This window comes from Delphinapterus leucas, chromosome 17 (assembly GCF_059928025.1).
Source record: "Delphinapterus leucas isolate spDelLeu-1000000601 "Yukka" chromosome 17, BTC_Dleu_Yukka2, whole genome shotgun sequence".
Lineage (NCBI taxonomy): Eukaryota > Metazoa > Chordata > Mammalia > Artiodactyla > Monodontidae > Delphinapterus > Delphinapterus leucas.
This window is the reverse complement of record NC_143145.1, coordinates 17,130,446-17,154,858: the sequence shown is the minus strand read 5'-3', so window position 1 is coordinate 17,154,858 and position 24,413 is coordinate 17,130,446. Positions and strand designations below refer to the sequence as shown.

Genomic DNA, 24,413 nt, shown 5'->3' with positions numbered 1-24,413 from the left:
CAACAAAGCATCCAGTCTGGTAAATTGTAATATTTTATATTTCAACTATCCTTGAGAAAAAAATTATTAACTGCCTAGATAACCTAGGATGGAAAATTTTATTTTTTCCCCTTACCTAGAATGGGAGAGGAAAGTAGCAGAATCATCAAACATCTGTTCTTGAAAATGAAGTACTGATATTTCATTTCTTTTTTAACTTAGTTTTTCAGATAATACATTTTGTTTGGGCATTTATTAAGTATTAGGCACAGTGATAGAAACTGAGAATACAAAGATAAGAAAAAGACAGCATCTCTTCTGCGGTTGTTCATAGTTTAGTGATGAATGCTGTAATGCTTTTAATAGAGGGGTCCACAAAATGTTCTGAAAACTTCAAGGGGGAGAATGCCACTCTATTTTTGGAAGTATAAAAAACTGAATTGAGTAAAAAGTCACTTAAGAAAGGAAAAGAAGAAAAAAAATAAATCTGTTGAGTAAGGAATTCAGATTGAAGGAAGTCCACATATTAAGGCTTAAAATAATGCAATTATCAAGAATATTCTGGAACTGGTGTGTTGTGGACAAAGAAGGGTTATACATCAGTCTGTAAGTTAGTTTAGGCCAGGAAGAATCACAAATATCATTCTGAGATTTTTCTAACCATTCCAACAGTTCATACGTGGAAGCATTGAAGGAGATCCTGAAATCTTCTGGCCAAGTCCCTAAATTTGATTTCCCTCAAAAGCAGAGCCTGAGACAAGGATTTTGTTACAAGTAATTTATTTGGCATGCGATCTCAGGAATCCAGGTGAGGGAATGGAGAGGGGAGGAAAGGAAAGGAAGAAAGCCATTAGTGGATGTCAAAATGAGTTGGTTACCACTGTGACATCTAGGGCCCAATCTGGCTTGGGATTCACTGGGAGATGCAGAATAGACCATAGTGTTGCCCTAGCAAGCGTGAGGAATCTGGAGCATTCATCTACACTCTCTACTCTTCATCCACTGTGGGTAATTCCTAGGGCATCCTTCCCAGAACTTCTGGCTTGACCTAAACTAAGAGCATTCTCATTAGAGAAGCCTTTAGGTGGAGAGATAGAGGACATGTTAGCTCATAGGAGAGCCGTGTGTAGGTGATCTCTTAGGTGGGCCTGTAGTTTTATAGGACTACAAAGAGGATCATATTTATTTCTTTACAAAGTGTGAAACTAGCCTATTCTATCTGGGAGGCAACAGTGGAGACCCCCTTGAAGAGGCTGTGAATTTTAAGTCATTAGGGTTTTCTTCCTTGTCATCTCCTTCAATGAGTCTGCCTCCATGGTAAATCTGAAACATGCCCAAACCATATCATCCATGATAGAATCCCACTGCCTGCTGAGAAGGTTAGTTTTTAAAATCTGGGGTATCCTAATTGCAGTCAGCAGGCTTCCTTTGAATGCCTATGGGGCCTGGGAAAGCAAACTGTGTTTGTTATTTGTCCTCCTTGGGATATACAATATCAAGAAACAAGGCCCACCTTCCAAGGCTTCAATCTCTTTTCTTGCTCCAGATTGCAAATGACATCCTTGTGTGGGATGCATTAAAATCCTTTGTGTCCTGGTATCAGCCGGAGGCCTGCTCAGTGTACACCCTGGCAGCTCTCATAATGAGGAATAATAGGCAACATGTTTCCTTAAGATTTGTTATCTTTTCTCACTCAGCCCCAGCCAATGGGTCTGCTGGGCATTTTCTGAGCCCTGCTTTGGTGCAATAATGTGGAAGGCGAGATAGTAGAGCAGCATTTGTTATGGGATTCCAGCTGCAAACCTAACATCTGCTGAGTATTCTGTAACTTTCTTTGAACATAATTAAATACAATCACCAACCTTCCCCTTGGCCTCCCACCATAGACCCCATTAGAAAAGGGGAAGAAACTGACATCAAACGTATGTGGAAAATGCTGAACAATGAAACTAATTCAACCTCAATTTACCCATCCATTTCTGCTAAAGAAGCATTTGAATCATTATTGTCCTGAAAGCCTTTCTGCTTTTCTTCCTTTCTTTTTTCCTTCCTTCCTCCTTCCCTTTCTCTCTCCTCTCTTCTCTCTCTCTTTCTTTCATCATTTTCTTAAACAAATATTTATTAAGTACATTACAGTACCCATGCAAGATAGACATCTGCCCTTATAAGTTTAAAGTTATTTAAAACAAGTTCAGAAACACAGTATCATGATTAGTGGGAAAAGCATTGACTTTGTAATCAGATGTACCTGGGTATAAATGCTTCTCAACTATTTCCTAATTATTTCACTTCCCTGGGTCTCCTTTCCTCATGTATAAAATGGCAAATGTTATTTTTTTAAATTCACAAGGTTGTTGTGAAATATAAACTAGTTAACAAACCATAACACATGAAGCAACATATTACAGCTTTTCTGCTTGTCTCAGAACAAGTCCCTTTGTTCTTTGAAAAGAGTTAGACACTCCCTGTTTTCTGAATAAATGAGGAGGGGAATGTTAATCTTTTAACATTTTAAGAATATACGACTGTCTCTGGCCAGAAGAATATATTCCCATATTCATAGAAACAAACAATTTCAGAGTCAGAAGGGACTTTTACTCTATATAGATGAGAAAATAAACAACTTTAACGAATATGCCTCAAGTCATACAATTAATTGAGGGTTGAGAGTTGGCTGAAACTCAAGTCTTATGGCTTCTCTCCCAGTACTCCTTCAACTCGCTGCTCTAGAGAGTCAATTTGAGATATAGGCGACTGGCCGAACGTGAAAATGGAGAGTCTGTTGTAATCTCTCTCTTACATCTGCTACTAGATTCCGTTTTCTTTTAAAAATATGTTTGTAACGTAATCATGACATTTTTGTGGTAGAGAACATTGATTGCTCATAGAGCAGTCATCCCCATCCTCTTCTTTTCTGAAATAGCCTTCATTCCACATAGAAGCTAAAAAGGATAGCTTCTTCCTTTCCCAGTCTCTTCAAAAGCTAAGATATGGGTATGAAATTAACGTCAGCTGATGGTACATGAGGGGATGGCTGATGCTGCATGGGGGGAATGTGTTCTGTTACTTACAACTTACAAGCTGTTTATTAAAAATATATATGCAAAAATAGTAAAACTAATCTATAATGTTAATATTTTGATTTTGTTACATTTGTTTGCATGTCTTTGCATATACGCACATCTATGTGAGCTCAAACATGTACATACATATATATACATGGTCACTTGTAAGTAGTACTTTGAAACCTTTTTCGTGTGGTATTACCAATTTCCCATACAATTTAAAATTCTTCTACACCATTATTTTGGCTATACAATACTCTAACTTTTGACTAACTGGATGTTTATTTAAGCAGCTCCCTACCATTGATCATTAAGCTTATTTCCAACATTTTATATTATAAACAACATCTTCATGACTATCCACAAAACTAGAGTTGTCTTTCTTTCCCATAGCATACTAGTTTTCTCAAAACTGCATTTATAATGGCATTATTTTACTGAAAAGCCTGGAAAGAGAAAGTTACTTTGGAAAGTTTTATACTTTCTAAAGTGCTTTTATATTCATTGTCTCTTTTGACCCTCACAGTGATCTGTTGAAGGTGATTGGGCAGCTATTATTAACTCTATTTTTTAGGTGTAAAAACTAAGGATTACTGTTCGATTGGCTTTCTTAAGAACTAAGCTAGTATGTGGCATGTCATTAAAGGTTTTTTTGACTCTAAAGTATAGTATCTTCTATCTTTCTTTTCCTTTTATCTTCCTACCTGTCTGCTTTCCTCCGTTTTTATTATTTTTTTGACTAAAGAAAACATTATCTCTGCCCTTGAGTTGCTTATAATTCACTGGGGGAGAAAGGCAAGTAAATTGACATTTACATTATCTTGTGAAAAATGCAACTATGGAAGAATGAAGGAGTAGCTCTTAAATCAAACAGGAAAAGCTTCCTAGGAAAAGTAAAATTTAAGGAGAGCTACTCCATATCAAGCTCATAATTCTCACTGAGGTGTTTAAAAGTCCCTCTAATCAATTATAACCTCACTTTAAAATCTCCACTTCTTTGGAATTACGATATTACATTCAAATAAGGAAGAGTCCCTCCCTGTCTTTGGCCATCGACACTGCCCTCATCCTATACTCCTTGACTATACCAGCCCTCCTTCATTATGTATACAATCTGTTGTCTTATGAATACTTATTCCACTTAATACAATCTTCCCAAACCACCCCCCTCTCTAAATCCTACTCATCACATAAAACCCAGTTCAAGATTTATGTCTTTCATGAAACCAGAATCAGCACCTATGGCTGTGCCTGAGAAATACAGAATTCTCATATAGTTGGAGAAGACTATAACCTTCATTCTGTAAAATTTTCCATTCTCTGACCACAATTAAAGAAACACTAGATTGCCTACTATTATCAGTTATTGTGCCTTGGACCAGGGCTACAGAGATATTTAGGGTATGGTCACTTCTAAGAGAAGGTCATTGTAATAGTCCAAGGATAGTGAGATGGTAACCTTCTGAGAAATGAGTTCTATATGTGTCCCCTTTTCTTCCCTTCTACAGATTTCTGTCTTTCTAGCTTTTTGATACAGGTGAGTATTAAATGATAGTGGTCTTGCATCTGAGTTTTCATAATCTTCTCAGAAGCTTAGAAGAGCTTCACAACTAGGACAAAATATCAGAAGGCTGAAGAGATGCCACTCAGAGGAGATTGAACAAAGCTGATATAAAAAGAGGCTGCCTGAGAAGGTGCTGACTGACAAAGACGTCCATTCAATGGACTTTGCCTTTGGAAGCCACTTCCCCTGGATTCTCAGAGATCTCTTTTTTTTTTTTTTAAATTTTATTTTATTATTATTTTTTTATATGGCATTTTCTTATTAGTTATCTATTTTATACATATTAGTGTGTATATGTCAATCTCAATCTCCCAGTTCATCCCACCCCCCCCACCCCCCACTTTCCCCCCTTGGTGTCCATACGTTTGTTCTTTACATATCTCAGAGATTTCTGATAATGCTTGGCAACACTGTTTTGGAAATGGTATTTAGATTTATGTTAATAGACTTCACTGTAATTAACATCTATCAAAGCATTCAGGGGAATTTGGAACCTTTACCTTCTTGGCATGAGATCAATGCAATAGAGAAAAGGCATTTTGGTTGACAACTAAGCCAAAGTCCCAGAAATATCACTCAAGAACTCGGGATTTTGGCACTGAAAACAAAAGTACATAAATATATTGCCGAGGGCAATCTCCATAAATTGGATTTGAGTTGCCAAACCATGACGGAGGGCCAAAAGATAGGCAAGTTATGCAGACCATTAGAAGTTAAGTGGGCAAATATAAATTTAAAAAATTGATTACAGAAATACTTTGTTTTCTGAAGAACCTGACCTGTCCACACAGAGAAATGCATTTAATTTTATAATAAATACTTGCATTAGTAATCTATTGTTGCAAAAAAACATTACCACAAATTTAGGGGATTAAAACAACACACTTTTACTATTCCAAAGTTTCTGTGGATCAGGAGTCTGGGCGCAGCTTATCTGGATTTTCTGCAAGGCTGTAATCAAGGTGTCAGCTGGGCTCCATTCTCATCTGGAGGAAAGACTGGGGAAGAATCCACTTCTTCCACTTTGTGAAGAAGTTCACACAGGTTTTTGGTAGAATGTATTTCCTTTTGTAGGATTGATGGCCCTAGCTTCTTGCTGGCTGTCAGCTGGAGGCTGTCCTCAGCTCCTAAAGGCTGCTCATAGTTCCTTGATATGTGGGGTTTTCCAACTGGCCTTTTAATTTATCAAGTTGACAAGGAGAATATCTAGAGCCAGTTGACTAGTAGAGTCATATATTTTAACATAATCATGGGAGTGATGTCAGATTCATCCCTTTTGCCATATTTTATTGATTAGTAGCAAATCACAGGTCCCTCCCAAAATGCAATAGGAGGAGATTGAACAAAGCTGTAACCACCAGGAGGCAGAGATCATGGATATCATCCAGATCTGTCTGCCACTATAAGGAATAAAAGGTTCATGGTTGTGTATGGATACACTGAGTTCTAAACTCAAGCATCATTTTTAAATCTATACCTTTCCTCTCTGGACTACTGCCACAGTTTCCGAATTGGTCTCTTAGCTCCTAATTTTACTCCTAAAAATCATCCTCCAGAGAACAAGGTTTATTTAAAATCCAGTTTTAACATGTCACAGACCTGCTGGTTGCTCTTCCTTCCCTAGTCCCCCACCTGCCTTCAGGTTAAATCCAGAATCTTTAGAATGGAACTATACTGAATGTATACAGCACATCTCTTCAGTTTTACTTCTGGCCTCTTCAGCTCTGCTTCTTATCACACTTCTTATGTTACCCTGCATGTAGTATGCTATTTCTCTTCTTAGCCTTTGCATATGATCACTACTTTCCCTCAAATAACTTCCTTACCTTCCCTGGCACTTCCTTCATCTGGAAAATTCTAACTTGTTCTTTAAGAAAATGCTGGCTTCGTCTCCTGTAAGAAGCCCTCTCTGTTATTTCCGTGCAGTTTCTCAAATTCTTTAACACTCTTTGCATAGCTGAACAGCCTAGTACCAACCCGCTATGTTATGTTGATTATTTTGTTTTTCTGTCTCCTCCAACTTGTCTCTGGACAAATTCAGGGGAGAATTATGTTTTGCTCACTTCAAAGTTCCTGATATTAGCATTGTACAATGTCATTTGAATGAATCGATGAATTAACAAAATAGTCCTTGTCAGTAAATATATAATGTCGATTTTGGCTTCAGGATTTTTTTTCTTGAATGCACATCCTTCGTGAGATATCAGTATGTTGTAATTTTAGTAGTAGTATTTTTCCACGTTATTGGGTGTTTGAATTTCACCTATCGTTTCAGAAGAAAATTTAAAAGCCGTGAACGTTGGATTTTTGAGATACAAGTTGCAAATATTCCCCCTTAATTTATCTATCATTTAATGTTGCCTATTATGTTTGGCAATAGTTTTAAAAACTTTTTATGAGGTAAATATTTTCTTTTGATTATTTCCATGTTGTTATCTTCTCTGATTGACACAGAAAATTAAACAGTTCATGTGCCAAAGTGGAAGAGGGAAATTTACTCATTCTTTGGTTAACACTGATACCATAATCAGAATAGACACATACAATGTAGTGGTTTAAATAAACATATCTTACAATGCCTTGCACACATCAGGTGTTCAATAAATATTAATTGTGTTCCTCCATTATTTTTAGTCACACATAATACCCATGTATTTGTAGGCAAATACATACAAACATAGAAACACAAACTCACCTATTCATATATTCTTAATTCAGAAATCGATCATGTTTAGGGGTTTTCTCAAAATATCATATTTTGCTTTTCAACATATATGGCTTAAAACAACAAAAACAAATGTCTCACCATTCAGTGGGATGGGTCTGCTGTGTGGTTCCTCTGCTGGGGTCACCTGGGGTCACATATGTGACTTCAGCCATCTAGTTAATTACCAGGAACTGGATGGTCCAAGAAGGCTTCACTCATATGTCTGGTGATTGGGGCTAAGTGATGTCTGGCTTCTCTCTCCACGTGGTCTCACTGTTCCAAGAACGCAAGTGCAGAAGCTACAAGGACTCTTGATGCCCTTCTCAGAAGCTGTACAAAATCACTTCCACTGTATTCTGCTGGTCACAGCATATCACAAGGCCAAGCCAAAGTCAAGGGCTGGGAAAAGAGACTTCTTGTGAGGAGCTGCAAAGAACTTGAGGCCAATTTTGATCCACCAAATTGTATAGTTGGATTTTTAGACCAAGTCCTAAAGGGGCTCTATTCAGTCACTTGAACAAGTATCAGAATATAAGAGGAGCTTAAATACAGCCCTTAGTGAGTCAAGGAAACTCCTTAAAAAGTGAATATTCTCCTGTTCATTAATCATTATAAAATGTTTTGTCGTGTTAGGTGCACCCTACACATATGGGGGACACTTGGAAATCTTAGGTTTTAAACCCCACCAACTGGTTTCCTTTTAAACTCCTAACTTTATGTATAGATATGTAGGTACTCATATACATAGAAATATATAAACATGTATTATTTACATATAAGCATACTGTTATTGACAAACTGTATATAAATGTATTCCCATAGTTAAAAATATTTTAAAGTTTCAATCCAACTCCTTTATTGTGATTACATAGAGGGGAAAGTAATTTATATAAATACAGCCTGAAAGCCTTTCAAAAATCCCCTATAGTATGGATTTTGGCTTCTCCCATCATTTGTTGATATGATGTGTATGATAAAGACCACACAGGATTTATATCTATATATTTTTTTAAATCACATAAAAATATAAAAGGAAAGGTTGGATGCTTTTTGCCAAAGTGCCACATTATGAGATATTTCAGTGTAAGGTATATTAGCAAAAACACGGAGTGCGTCTTTGGGTAAAAAGAACACAGATCAGTATGGAAAGACTTTAAGAGTTATGATTCATTTTTTGGAAACTTCAGCCATGTGCATTGTTAATCCTTTGTAGTTTTAATTGACCCTCGCCCTATATCTATCTTATTTCAACTTCCTGTATCCCTAAGTGTGGCCGCAAAAATATTGGGCTGGCCAAAAAGTTCGTTTGGGTGTTTAATAAGATGTTATGGAGAAATCCGAACGGACTTTTTGGCCAGCCCAATACTTTGATCTGCACATACTTCCTTTCTTAAGGAGCAACTAAGCAATCCTGTTAGGCCAGAGAAAATCATAAGTAACAGTGAGATACAGAATGACGTTAACAGGAGATTAACAAAGAACAGAAACAATTTTTTATGATGCAACCCTTAATTTAAAAAGCATTCATGAAGAAAGAGTTTTAAAGAACAACGAGATGAGCAAATCGACCACTTTTGAATTGTATCTATCACAGACTGTATATGTCAATATATCACAGATTGTTGTGTAGATTCCTCCAGCTTCCAGGGCAGCAGTTGGCAAATTGTGGTCTGTGTTCCAAATACAGCTCACCCTCTGCTTTTGTAAATAAAGTTTTATTGGGACACATTCATTTGCTAATGTTTTCTCTATTGCTATTTTTGATATACAATGCCAAAATTGAATAGCCTTGAAAGAGATCACGTAGCCAGCACCACCTCAACAATTTACTGTCTGCCTCTGCACGCAAAAGTTCACTGATCCCTGCTGTAGGGCCTTGGATTTCTTCTGGCGAGGTGGATGAGAATCAGAAGTTGCAAACAGGGCTTCCCTGGTGGCACAGTGGTTGAGAGTCCGCCTGCCGATGCAGGGGACGCGGATTCGTGCCCCGGTCCGGGAAGATCCCACATGCCGCGGAGCGGCTGGGCCCGTGAGCCATGGCCGCTGAGCCTGCGCGTCCAGAGCCTGTGCTCTGCAGTGGGAGAGGCCACAACAGTGAGAGACCCGCGTACCGCAAAAAAAAAAAAAAAAGAAAGAAGTTGCAAACAAAAGCAGGAGGCGTTTGTGGTTTACTGGGAAGAATATTTTTATCGATCATTGTCAAAAGGTTTGGGTTTGAATTTTGGTTGGCTATCTGTTGGCTGTGTAACTCTGGATAAGCTATTTAACCTGGGATTCTTCTGTTTCCAAAGTCTCTGCTACTTTATCTCTGACCTTAAAATGGATGTTGATAAACATCCTGGAACAACTTTCTGAGCTGTAAAAATGCCGTATATGTGTGAATTACTATTAATTATAGTAACCATTTAATACTGTTGACCAAAATATTTTTCTTTCATAAGCTTTGTAAAACTGCAGTCCTCTGTCTTCCCAGAATAAGGTATGGTTGCAAAGGTGGTTTTTGCCAATGAAATAGGAATCAAAGTATCACTGTGTCCCTTTGAAGGAGGAGTCATTTGGTAGGATCTTGGAACATATTAACTAAAAAAGAAGAAAATCCAAATTAGGTGTTAACTTTAGTTAGCAATAATGTACGAATATAAGTTCATTAGCTGTGCCAAGTGCATCACACTCATGAGCGATGTTAACAACAGGGAAAATAAGGTGTCGGCTATACGTGAACTCTGTCCTATCTCTGCAACTTTTCTGCAAATACAAACCTATCCTCAAATCAAAAGTTTTTTGAAAAGATTATCTTGACCGGAATTCCTAGGGACTCATACCTTTTCTCAATAATCAGGGCTTTCGGGGTCATGCCAAGATTGAGAATAAAATATTTCCCTTGCCCTTCACATATGTGTTAGCTTTATTAATTCATGCAAATGTATTAATTCATTCAAACTAATGGATACTGTTATATAGCTGCCTTACAACAGACCACATAGCAAACACTGCGCCAGGCACAGGACGGATGGATTACAGAGCTTAATCAAATTTTAATTTTTTACTTGAAAAGAATAATAATCCTTGGGTCATTCTGAATTGTACTTGTTTTTCTTCCACTATCATTACTATAAAATATTTAGAAAGTAAAATCCTCAGTTTTTAAAGGGTATACAACTGGGTCTACCAGTTTTTAAAGGGTATTCTCTGTAACAGGAAGAGTTCTTAGATTTTTTTCCTGCCAAAAGGAATGGATATAAACTTCAACAAGTCATCCTGGCTCAAAAGCAGAACAGAGGGGTCATTGTTAAGAGACGAAGATGTAATGCAGAAAGAGAGAGCAGATCAGTGCGGCAGACACAAGTAAATGCAATTCCCTGGTGATAAGTAATTGGCAGCAGACATGCTGCCGAATGTACTGAGGACCGAGAGAACCTTCTTAAATTCAGTGAATTTTAAACAAAGACCCCAGAGTAGTTAAAGACAGAGAATGAGGACTGAACTTCAAATGATTGCAAACTAGGGGATTAAGTATTCTCTGCAATCCCTGATATGTGCTCTAACACATAAAAACAGCGCTGGAAATGCAAAAACAACTGAGGCATAAGGAAATGCAGCAGAATATGCAAAGTAGAAGAAGATAAAGGGGCTACAATTCTTAGTGCTGAGCAATTTGAAACTGTTAATACTATATATCATTTATATTTTGTTTCGTGAACACACACACACACACACACACACACTAGAGTTTATAAAAATCTCAACTCATAGTGTGAAGTTCAATTAATCTAAAGTAACAAAATCTCCCCATGAAACATACTGTGTACATACAGGCTAGTTGGGACTCATCTGACAGTTCCTTTTAAAGCTGTGATTTAAGTTTTGCCAGATGACGTGCTCTGTGGTGTTGTGTGCATTCTCACCACAGCACTAAGAGTTGGGAATTAGGAAACCCCATTTACAAATGAGGATTCTAGTTCACGTAAGTAGATTAAACTACCAAATATAAGATAGCAAATTAGCATTGGATCCAGATTCAAACCCATCTTCCTAACAGGTACGACCAAAATTCTGATGGTCAGAGTAGGCGAAATTAATTCTGATCCCGTTATCTCCCATATAATCTGCTTTAGCCATAATTGTGCCTGTGTGGTACACTGAATGAATACATATGATTCTCACCAGTGAAACTGATCACGATGAGCTGGTTAGAAACAGTAGAGTGGAAAGTCTGATTATTTGCCATGGTTTCTCGTGAAACACTAATGTTGTTAACCTGGAATGTGTGGACTGGGGCTGAGTGGGATGACGGGATGGCTGGGCCAAAAAAGAACTTTCTTGAGAGATAGCAACTTCCTCGAGAGATATCACATCCTTGAGAGATAGCACAATTGAGTTAGTGGAGTAATGCTTGCATCATCCAGCAGGATACATAAAAGTCTTATCTTCCCAATCTACTGCTTGTGCTGTCCTTTCTCTTCTCCACCTTACTGACTTTGGGGGCATTTTTATATTGAAAGATATCAACAATTAAAAAGCATATGGGACTCATTTGAATGGTTAAATAATAATAATAAAACAAATACTTGTGTAGCCAATACCAAGCCAACAGTTTTGTAGCCATTAAGATACCTTTACCCATCTCTTTTCCTCCCTACAAGAGGCAACCCTAATCCTGAATTTTGTCTCAATCTTTTCCTGGCTTTTCTCTGTAGTTTTACCACTTACTATGTATTTGTATTTAATAAATTATTTAGTTTTGGTTGGTTTTAACCTTTTATGTAAGTAGGATAATCTTACACACTTATTTTAGCCATCGTATGTTTGAGATTCATTCCTGCTACTAATGGAAAAATTCCTGTTTCCTGCAATTACTATCTCATTTCACGAACGCTTCAGTTTATTTACTCATTTAGCAGCGCTGGGCAGTTAGGGTTTTCCCAGTATTTACTAATAATGACACTGTTGCTGTGAATATTCGGATACCTGACTCCTGATCCATGAAAAAAAAAATCTCCCTGCAAGTTTACCCAGGATATGTACCAAAGAGAGGAGCTGCTGTGTATCATGATGTACATGTTCAAATTCACTAGGTAATTCCACTTTTTCCCCAGAAGACTTGTAGCAATGTATGCCCCACGAGCAATGGGTAATAGGTCCCCATTGTTCCACAGCCTCATGAACATTTTCTATAATCCACCTGCATAGTTTTACCAAATTGGTCCATGTGAAATACTGGCTTAGCGGTTTAAATTTTCTATTTCTCTGATAATACAATTAAGCAATATTCTGTATGTTTATGGTCATTTGTGTTTCTACTTCTAAGGAATGCCCACTTGTGTCTTTTCTCATTTTATTTTCATTTCTTTCTTTCCCATAAATTCTCTGTATATTCTGGAGAGGAGCTCTCTGTCAACTATATGTATTAAAAGTATCTTCTTCCTGTATGTGGCTTTATCACTCTCTTTGTGGTAACTTTTGATGATTAAGAGTTTGTGTTTTTAAATTTAATGTGGTCAAATTTATCAAGGTTTCCCCTTATGTTTTATATTTTTATGTCCATTATAATTTCTTTCAATATCCCTTTCGGAGGGTTGTTTCTGGTTTGTAAAACTATGTTCCTCTATTGCATAGGTAATGTTTATAGCTACCGAAGCCTACTTAAACTCAGTATTCAAGTTTTCCTTTCAGTTTAATCCTTCTCAAAAATTGTTCTGACCTTCTCTTTCCCACTTTCCTGTCTGAACCTTCTTTGTGAAATATTACCATAACTAATTGAAAATTATTCTAAATACCTCTAGAGTCTAAATTAAGAATTACTTCATATTGGCTTAAATAGCAGCTTCTTTCCGCCAACTATCCCTCACATCCGGTACACTTCCTGAAAGGTCAGGAACTTCAGGGTTCTCCTTTCTTCTGCAATCATAGCAATCAGGCTCTGTGAGTTCCTTCATCTCGTCTGTGGAGGAATATTTTATTTCAAAAAAAGAGAGAGAGAGAAAGAATGAAAGAAGGTTTTTTTTCTAATCCCACACAGAGAAACATTCCTTTTCGTAGCCAGATCCACATCAAGATGCAATCATTTGTTCTGGTTTTTAATCACACTTGACTGAATTGTTTACCTTAAAAATGGTACAATTAAAGATATTTTCAGGTTTCTATTCAGCCATGCAATGTGGCTCTCAGCCCAGGCTTGCTCCTAACCACAAAATCTTCCACCAAACAATAGATGTGCAGAGATGTTTGCAATACTGATAAAAGATACAAATAATCTTCCACATAGTTTTTTCCTTGTTATGAAGTGAAGAAGCAGTACTCTGGAGAAGTCTTTGGGTTGCAATTTAGAAGATATATACATTCGTCCTTCAGTATCCATGGAGGATTAGTTCCAGGACTCCCCTGGATACCCAAATCTGCAGATGTTCAAGCTTCTTATATGTAAACTGGCTCTGGTTTCCATGCGGAGTGGTTAAATCCAGACATGGAACCCACAGATACTAAAGGTCGACTGTATTCTACCCTTAGTTCTCATGTTAGGATCACTCTCTGTGCCTCACTTTCCTCATCTATCAAATAGGAGTGTCGAAGTAACAGTTTTAAAGTCTTTTGTTGATGTTGTTGTTTAAATATGCATTTATTGTTTTAACTCTGTTTCTGGAAGACCCCATATTTTCAAATAGTCAGTCACTATATGTCCTTCTTATTAGGTAAGCAGTTTTATTAATGGATGAGGGGCAGTAAAGCCCTTCAGACCACTAGTATTTGGGAAGAGGGTTGGAGGCATTTCATCAGGTTGACTAAATATAACCAGGCATAGTATCTTACTCCAGAGCCTGACCTCCTTTACTGCCATGGAAGAAAACAAACTTAATTCTGTCCAGCTGTTTTTATTCTAGCCATATTTTCATTGTCAGTGAGCTCAGACACAACTTACAATATTATTTTCAATATAAGTTGGCCTTGACTATATATTGGTACACCAAATTTCAGATTCACTTCCAAGGAAGAAAGCGTTTTGATTAAAACATGTTTGAATTTCGACCTTTTTACTAAATCTTTTTCTTTCCCTTTTTTCTCCTCCACACAAATATATAAAACAAATGTTCAAGTCTAAGACAAAGATAATTCTAAAGTTCTTTTTTCTATGTGGAAAGTATAGTGTGAATTAACATACAAATGCTTACTATGGGATAAGAGCTTAATAAATAGCTTCTCTAGTCATTCATCTAAAAATTTTTATTGAAGATTAATTTATGAAAATTGTGGCAGGCTAACTTTTGTCCCAGCTATCATAAAACTTCTCATGAGAGACAAAGACAATAAACTAGTTTTAGTGGGCATTATTGCTAAGTCTAGAGCTGTCTAAGAAATAGAACTTCATTTTCTAGAGCTTAATATTTGTTTCCAAGTCCCATTCTGCTGGAAGAAAATGGCCTCAGGTCTTCCCAGGGTTTTATGTCTCTAGAGTTATGCCACTGATCTTGGATCACTGTGGGGACAGCACTATGGCCCTCAGCCCTGGTCTGGGTAGCCCGAGGATTACCATTGTCTGAAATTTATGGCACTTTGGGGGTTTGTAGTTTTTTTTCTGTACTGTGTTTGGCGCGAAGTGATGTTTTGGTAGAGTTCCCATTTGCCTGGTCATTCTGTACAACCATTTCACTCACTGAGTCTTTATTGTTTCCCCAGCAGAGCTGCCAGGAAGTGGTCCTCTGATACCTCTTCATCTTGCTACTCACTTTCCTCACACAGGACCTGAGAGATAGGTCACGTGGCTGGAATTTCTTTCTACCTTTGGGTGAATTCTTCTCCTTTCCTGTTTCCAACCAAGACACCTGTTCTCTAAAGAGATCACATTTGAAACTAAAGGAAGAAAAGGGTTGAGTCATTCACAAATTGAGAGAAAAACGTTTGAGTAGGTTCAGCACGGTCTGGTTGTGTTTGGAGAATTATTCTAAATATACACTTTCAATTCTTTCTTCTAATATTCCCATGAGATGAACACTTATGATTTTATTGATAAAAAATTAAAGCTCACTTTGTTAAGGCATGCCAAAAGCTCTCAGCTAGTATACAAATATAGCCATTTTAATTATAAAAATTCATAAGATTGAAAAGAAAAAGAGGTGGGATAGGGTAGAGTGGGGAACCTGACCTTGGAGGAGAGGAAGAGAGTCCCTGAGAAGAGATATATACCAGAGTCTTGAGGAATTGAAGAAGCAGTTGAATGAACAGTTGAGAGAAAAGCTTCAGATTGAGAGGACATTGTGTGTGAAAACCCTTATATGATAAAGAAGTGAAATGTTTGAATTCTAGTCATTAAGAAGACTAGAATTACACCATCAAACATGCAGGTGAGTGGGTCACAAAGTGAGCCAAAAGAATAAGGCAGCAGACATACTGCCTACCCTTGAGAACAGGGATGAGGGTTTGGAACTTCAGATGGCTTTATGGTTACCTTAGTATATGATTCTAACTTCACCATAAAGCTAACACACAAAAAAAAAACCAGGAAGGAGAAAAAGAAGAAAACCTGTATTAATTTCTTATTGCTGTTGTGACGAATTTGCACAAATTTAGTGGCTTAAAAGAGCACAAATGTATCTTCCAGTTTTTGAGGTCAGAAGTCCAAAGTTATGTCTTTATGCGATTAAAGTCAAGATGTCAACAAGACTGAATTCCTTTTGGAGGCTCTAGCTAACAATCCATTCTTTGCCTTTGCCTGTCTCTAGAGGCTGCCTGCATGCCTTGACCCATGGCCCCCTGCCAACAATGACATCACTCTGACATATGATTCCACTGTCTTGTCATCTCTTTCTCTGACTCGGAGCCTCTTGCCTCCCTTTTATGAGAGGCCATGTGATTGCATTTGGTTCACTTGGATAATCCAAAATAACCTCTCCATCTCAAAATCTCTTTTACCATGTAAGGTAACAGTCACAGGTCCAGGATTAGCCCACAGGCATCTCTGGGGGACTATTGAAATGCCTACCACAAGGCCTACATAATTATAAAGATTTTAGAAAGAAGACTATTTATAAAATCAAATATATTACGTTGTGTTGGTGTAATGTTAAATGCTAAATAAATGGACTACTGGAACACTATTCATGGGTAAAAAAAAAATGGACTGGAATAGATAATAATGAACCAGATCTTATTTTACATAATGATTTACTAAAATATAAAGCATATACTGAAGAATGAAAATGGGTTAGGTGACTGAGAATTGATTAAAGACCTTTATTTTTTCTCACATAAACAAAACTATTTAGAGGAATAGGATAGTATCAAATGAGAAATATTTACTCCTTTATTAAAGAAAGAATCCAGATAAAAGAGTGATAATTGATTTAGCAGATGTGTTGGATGTCTTCTCTTTGCCCTTGCAAATCTACTTTCTACCTCTTCCCACTCTGATCTCTGTTCTAAGACCTGACTTTCATGGACTAAATCAAAGAGTGCCCTTGTCCCCTGACTTCTGGTAGGGCTCATCCAATAGGGAGTCTCAGAAAGAAATTTTTAGGGTTAGGGGATTTATTTTCCCTGGCACTGTCCCTGTGGGGTTGCTACGGACTGACTCATTCCTGCATCAAAGACAACCCTCCCTAAAACCTCTCTCCTATTGGCTTCTCCTCATTACTCTTTTCCTCCATTCCATTGGGTCTCGCCTATCTTTTGTGGTTCCTTACACTGTACCCACAGCTTTGTTAATTTTATTAGATCCTCTTCAAATGATCTAATTTTGTAAAATCCATCTGTTTCTTGCTGGGTCTCTCATAGATGCAGCAGAGCAGAGAGAGCTATGCAATTGGAACTTATGTAGCAAAGAACATGTGTGAAAGGAGAGGTGATGCATGCTAGAGATTACAGGAAGGGCTGCACTTTGAAAGCAACAGATGAAATGGGAAATGGAAGTTAAACATGCGTAGAAACAGAGATAGCAGGTAAAAGTCCATGTACGAGAACACGCAAGCCTACTTTTTTACCTCCTCATATAGGAGTCTAGCAGCCAGGCTACTATTTAGCAGGAGATTTGCATGTAAGAAAATATATGAAAGCAAAATATATATTTAAACATTCAGATATTTAAGATTTATCTTAAGATTTATCTCACACGTACCTATTTTAAGAAAGGTAATCTAGGATGTGTTTCAGCAAATGAGGGAAGAAGAAATAAGAGAAAAACAATAATAAAAGAAGAGGTAAGATCTGTCTAATAGTAAGAAGAGTAAATAAATATTCCATCTGGAAGCATCTGGCTCAGATGGGAGCAAGAGAATGGAAGCCTCCAAGTAATGAAAGATAATGGTTTATTCAGCTTTTAGCCTTACTTAAAAGCTTCATATTAGTTCTTTTTTAAATAAATAAGAATATCTTAAAGTGTTAATTTATCATGATTTTGACAAATAATTTTCCCAGTGTGAAGTGGACAATTAATTTGTTCATTATTATCTTGTTGTAGTGACATTTGAAGTTTACATTTAGTTAAACATATGTATATTTTTATAATTTTTTCTATCACATTTCTACACAGAAATTTTTACTTCCATAAGGTTTAGTCAAATATCTACCTATATTTTGTTTTCCTTTCAAATTGGATTTAACCCTTTAATTTTCTAGGTATTATTGTGACTTGCAGTAGAAAGATAACGGTTTACTTGAGTTTTTGGAAATAACTTCCATTACAACTGGTCAGTGACTCATTCCCTTTCACATTGTTGTTGTTTTTTATAAGATTATATATTAGAATTCAACACATATATAAAAAGCGTGTAAGAAATAAATGTTGAATTTATTTCTAGGTGTGCACTGTGTACACACCTAGAATAAGAACTATACCATGACCAATACCCCAGATGTCCCCGTCATGCTCCTTCCCTGTCACTATCCCCCTAATATCTATCACACAAATATAACTGTTATACTGAATTCTAACACTGTATATTAGTTTAGCCTACTGTTGAACTTTTTATAAATGAGATTATAAAATGTCGTAAATTACATCCGGATGAGTTCACTCAACATTCTGTCTATGTATTCTTTGATTTTCAAATATTTGGGGATTTTCTAGTTATCTTTTGATTATGGCTTTCCAGCTTACCTCCTCAAAAATCAGAAAATATCTCCAAGAAAGAGAACACTATACTTATTTAAATTCTTCCTTTCCTATCTGACAAACTGTGCAGTTGGGAGACCAGTCACTCTTCCTTTGGCATGTAGCATTTGACTAGGTACTGAAGCTGCATTTGGCCTCTGTACCCTGACACCGAATTAAATTTCAGAGACAGAGTTTTGGGTGAAGTAGAAAAGGATAGCTTTATTGCTCTGCCAGGCAAAGGGGGCCCCAGTGGGCTAATGCCCTCAAAACTGTGTCCTGACCTGGGGAGGGTAGTGAGGAGTTTTATAGTAATGATTCAAAGAGAGCATGATTGGCTCGAGGACTTTCTTCTGATGGGTTTGTGGTGAGGTAAGTGGGACTCAGCATCATCAACCTTCTGGTTCCAGCTGGTCTGGGGTCTGTGTGCTGGTGGGCACCATACCCTTAACTTCTCTCACCTGGTGGGGGTTTCAGTATCTGCAAAACAGCTCAAAGATGTTGTTATATATATCGCTTGTCGGGGAACCAGGACCCTGCCCCAAGCCTGCACTATTGTTTCTTGACGGTTCCTCCCTTGTCTCTGCATCCCCTCCCTTCCCTAATTAGCAAATGTTTGAACCTGCACAGTTGGAACCCAGGGAAGGTCATGGAGGCTGAATGAAGCCTATTTCCTGTAATCAAGAAATGGGGTCACAGAAAGGCTTTTGTGCCCAGGAGCCCCACAGGGTGCTGCTCAGTTTCAGTACTATGACTGCTTTAGGCCTTAGGAGAGGAGAGCATCATCTTTTCCTATTCAATGGCCACTATTGTTCTGAATTTGACCCATGTAATCCACAGTCCCCTAAGCTGTACCTGGAAACAAACTGCAGGGAATGGAAGATGCAGTGGCAGCCTCACGGGAACCTGTGCCTCAATGGGGTACAAATTGCTTCCTTCATCAAGGAACACAGAGGGCACCTGCAACATCAGGAGTCTGTGGATGCTGTGAAAGCAGAAAGTCCTTGAGGTGCCTATATCTACCTTCCAAAGGTAGATAGAAAAATGAAGTGTAACTATAAAGTCAGATTAACTTTGTCCATTTAAAAATGTACCCCTCAACGTATAGTAAGATATTTACTCAAATAATGTGGCCATCACTCCAGATAAGTTGCGATTCTTTTCATGGAATTGTCTTAGGCTTTGAACAATGTTACATCCAATAGGTTCGTAACAGAGAAACCATCCTTTAAAAGTGAGTGTCAATTTTGGAAATAGATTTGAAGTGTCTCAGTATAAAGATTAGGGAATGACCTGGGTGTCATCCTGTGGGGTCACAAATAAGGTGACATTGCAAAGTAAGGAGACTGGCTTGTGTGGATGATAACTATCTTAATTTAGGCTGGTGTAACAAAAATATCAGAGACTGGGTTTTTCAACCAACAGAAATTTATTTCTTACAGTGCTGAAGGCTGGGAAGTTCAAGATCAAGGCACCAGCCCGTTTGATTCCTGGTGAGGGCTCTCTTCCTAGTTCGCCAAAGGACTCCTTTTTCTGTGTCCTCATGTAGCAAAGAGAGCACTAATCTCATTCATGAGAGCTCCATCCTCATGACTTTATTACCTCCAAATGCCCACCACCAAATACCATCACACTGGGGATTAAGGCTTAAACATATGAATTTGTGGGTGGCATCAACATTTAGTCCATAACAAAAACTGACTGAAAGTCATTCACAAAAGAAAAGTTCTGCTGTGTTTAGAGAAATGACATGATGCCCTTGCCCAAATCTAGTCTTTTCCTAGTCTTCACTGTGTTAATAAGTAACACACTACCGAAACCATGCAACTCAGATTGGGACGTGAACCCGTGGTCTTTTAACTGAGATCACACACCTGGTCTCTGGACTTAATGGAGCTCAGTTTATTGATGTCTTATCGCAGAAAGAATTCAGTGAGAGACGAAGTGATGGGTAAGAAGTGAATTTATTTAGAAAGAAACACACTCCACGGACAGGCCACCTCAGAAGGCGAGAGCAGCCCCAGGGTATGGGGTTGTCAGTTTTTATAGGGGTGGGTAATTTCCTAGGCTAATAAGTGGGAGGAGTATTCCAGCTATTTTGGGGAAGGGGTGGGGATTTCCAGAAATTGGGCCACCGCTCACTTTTGGCCTTGGAACTGTCATGGTGCCAGTGGGTGTGTCTTTTAGCTTGCTGATGTGTTATAATGAGCATATACTGGGGCTCAAGGTCTAGTAGAAGTTGACTCGTCCACCATCTTAAACCTATTTGGTTATAATCAGTTTATGTTGTGTCCTCGGGCTATGTCATTCTTTTAAAGGTTGTGCCCTGCCCCTTCCCTCCTGTTTCACTATTATTTATTAACAAGTCATAAATAATTTTATTTATTTATTTATGTGTTTGATTACTGGTATATTTTCAATCTAGCCTCTTAATATGTGTCCTCTATGGGGAATGATACCTTATTTCTTATGTTCCCTGATGCTATACAATAGGTATCAAAAACTCTTTGCTGAACAGAAAAGTAAATATGGTATTTTGGTTTCATGAGTGCCCAGTATTTCTCTCTTTTCCAGCTTCGCTGTGGCACCATGGGGGGTCAGAGCAGTCTTGATCGACATAGCAGTCCTGTGCAGATAATGGGCCCTTTTTCAAAAACTTCTCTCAACCCATTGCTATGGCTGTGTCCCTACTTCTAATCATCTCTATCCAGAGGGACAGAATGGTACCTTTATTAAAGTTTCAGGGAGTTTTCAACTGATATCAGTGTTGAAATGTGAAGAATTGATTGAAATGAAGAGTTTTCAGCTCTTAGACATAGAACAACTATTCTATTTATCCGTGGCTATGTAACAAACCACCACAGAACTCAGTGCCTTAACACAACAACAACTTAGTATTATCTTTCATAGTTCTGGAGGTTTGGAGGCTCAGCTGGACATTTCTCATTTGGTATTTCTCATGCAGTTCCAGGGAGGTGGCAGATGGGTTTGGGGTCATATGGAGGCTTCTTCACACACATCCGCTGCCTGAGCAAGGGGCCTGGTGCAGCATCTTTCTATCCATATTCTCCACATTTCTAGCATGGTGGTCTCAGGGTTCCGAGAAAGAATGTTCCAAGGAAGTGGAAGTTGCCAACATTTAAGGAGTTGGCTGGAAACTGGCCTCGTGCCATGTTTACAATATTCTATTGGTCATAGCAGTCATAGATCTCCCCCAGATTCAGAGTGGGAGGAGTGTCATTACAGTTGGATTCTGATTGGTCCCATCCCAAAAAGGGCAGTCTGCAAATGAATGCTTACTCATTGTGTGGAGCACAAATTGGGGGAAGGGCAGAGGCTGACAATTAGCACCTGCTGAGGTTAAGTATTTGTATTTTAATTTGAAAATATCACCTAGGAAATCAATGAAATCTTGGTAGTTAAATTCTCAAAATATGAAGAAATTATATTTGAGCCTTCAAATTATAAACACAATAGACATTTAAACAGAAATCTATCCATTGAGACAATTCAAAACCTGACATGTAGAGTCCATTAGGTTTTAATACCTTTAATGTTCAGAAATCCAATCTTAGCTGACGTGTAGTGGAAGAAATAAAATACAGTGCTTGATTTGAACAGGTCAGTTATCAAATTATCCCAAATAAAAAGGTCAATTTGTATTCCTGAGTTATATTCAAACAGCACTCTTCTCTTTTCTCAAGGTAATTTGAGAAGAGTTTTCTGTTGAGAGCTGAGAAAGATCTGCTCTCTGGTACAGTCATAACAGGCAATGTTATTGGTTGTAAAATGTTCATTTAGAATGGCTTGTAAAGAAAATATTTATGTATCTCAATACATAGACTACATTTCCTTGTAAAGTTATCTTTGAATGCTATATAAGGAAACCTAGAGTGACAACCAAACAGATATTTTACATATGGGAAGGCTGAAGAATTGTTAAATGCTGACCCAGGACGGTCAATCTCTCCAGTAGACACAAAAATGTGAGACTATGAAATAAGCTGTGGAAGAAGAGATCATCTGAGTTATTGGCAGGAGTTGAAACAACTTATTCATTGGCAATTACAGCTGGGAAGTTCCTATATCCTTCCTGCCAAGCAGCTCAAATAATCTAAATATTCAGTTTAGCAACTATGAGTTAACACTGTTGCTGAGAAGGAGATAACTTCCAGTGAATCTTGACATTGGACCTGGAAGATCTCTCCAGTGCCAGCCCTCTAATTCAAATTTTAATGTGTATCTGAATTATTTGGGCATCTTGGTAAAAATAGACTCTTTCTTAGTAGGTCTGGGTTAAGTGCTGAGATTCTGCATTTCTAACAGGCTCCTGGGTGATGTGGGCATGGCCAGTCTGTGTACCACACAGGACTGTAGCAGGACTCCAGTCAACATATCATTTTAAAGAACTGTCACAATTGTAAGTAAAGTTGAGACTGAAGTAATATTTTATGACTCCAAAAGTCTTGTGAATCGAGACAGCAGGTCTCATTATGGAGGTTAAATAAATCATAGATAAAGTTCAGAGTTCTAAAGTTCAGAGTTCTAAAGCTGTTAGAGATTCCTTGCAAATTGTTTAATAGATTAACTGAAATGGAGAAAGATGATCCAGCTAATCAGTAACGTCACGCTGTGCAATGTATTTGTGTTCTAGACAGCCACTAGTGATCTAAGATGGCTCAATGCTTTGAGAAGGGATTATCAAATTGTTAAGAAGGACAAAAGGACTGATGACATCCATGAGTTTTCCATTAGAGCTGATCGTAAGTGTAGTGATAAAAATGTAGAATCATTACAGTGATATATTTGGAACCTTATGGCATACTTCACCCTGATTATAAGAGCTCACTGTGTCATTTTTATGATAAAGATCTCATTTAAGAAAAAAGATATCATATACCGTTCGTGTTTTGGCAAGCCACCCATACTGCTATTAGAGGAGAAAACTTAGTGTGAGATAACAAGTCTCCACATAACCATGCACATCTGTCAGATTCTTTCTCATACACACCCTTTGTGGTGGCTTGAGTATAACATAGCCTCAAGCTATCTATCACTCTGCCCCTTAATTAGACGAGAAAATTGACGTGCACATAAGAGATAGTATAGGATCTCACATTAAGATGTGTGCAGGCACGTGTGTGTGTGTGTGTCTGTATGCATACGTATCTATGTATTCATGTACGTATCTATGTATTCATCTATCTATATCTTCCTATATCTATATCTTCCTATATCTAAGGCTTATATGGATATATAGAAACTTTTTTTAAAGAAGACTCGTAATCTGAATTAGATCACAATAAATCAAGAGAGGTGACGGAGAGACTTTTCAGGATTGGCTTAGAGAAAAGGAATTTTTCTGAGGAATTTTATGGAAAACTCAGTTATTTGGGTGAGTCTGTTTTCCCAAAGAGAGGCTGGAGAAATAAACCCCTAACTACTCAAGTCTATCCAGAAGGATCCTCAGCTGTGGTTACATGAAAAGGATCTGATCTCAGGACTATAATTTCAAAGTGCAGGAAAAGGAACTTGTTTCCAGATACTTCCTCTTCCTCACGTTAAGAAACAAATTGTAAACGTCAACGCCCCTGTTGATAATTGACTTTTTTACTTCAAAAATTTGATTTAACTTAGTATTTCTGAATTTACTGAGGAGTACAATGTGTCCATTATTGTTCTAGCTACCGTGGAATAGGAATGACTAATACATGCACTTTGCCTAGGTTCTGTAAAAGTAAAGCTCAGGGCAAGGATAAAAGCACTGATTTGGCAGCGGGACGCAAGCTCAATTGAAAGGTGTTAAAAAATAGAAGTGAAGGGCTTCGCTGGTGGCGCAGTGGTTGAGTCCGCCTGCCAATGCAGGGGACACGGGTTCGTGCCCCGGTCCGGGAAGATCCCACATGCCGTGGAACGGCTGGGCCCGTGAGCCATGGCAGCTGAGCCTGTGCGTCCGGAGCCTGTGCTCCTCAACGGGAGAGGCCACAACAGCTAGAGGCCCGCGAACCGCAAAAAAAA

At 38.0% G+C, this 24,413-nt stretch overlaps 1 pseudogene; it reads right to left on the bottom strand.

Moving 5' to 3' along the window:
* LOC149746916 (metalloendopeptidase OMA1, mitochondrial pseudogene) overlaps nucleotides 1–13,251 on the bottom strand; it is a 41,769-nt pseudogene extending 28,518 nt beyond the window's left edge.
* Nucleotides 13,252–24,413: the final 11,162 nt, after the last annotated feature.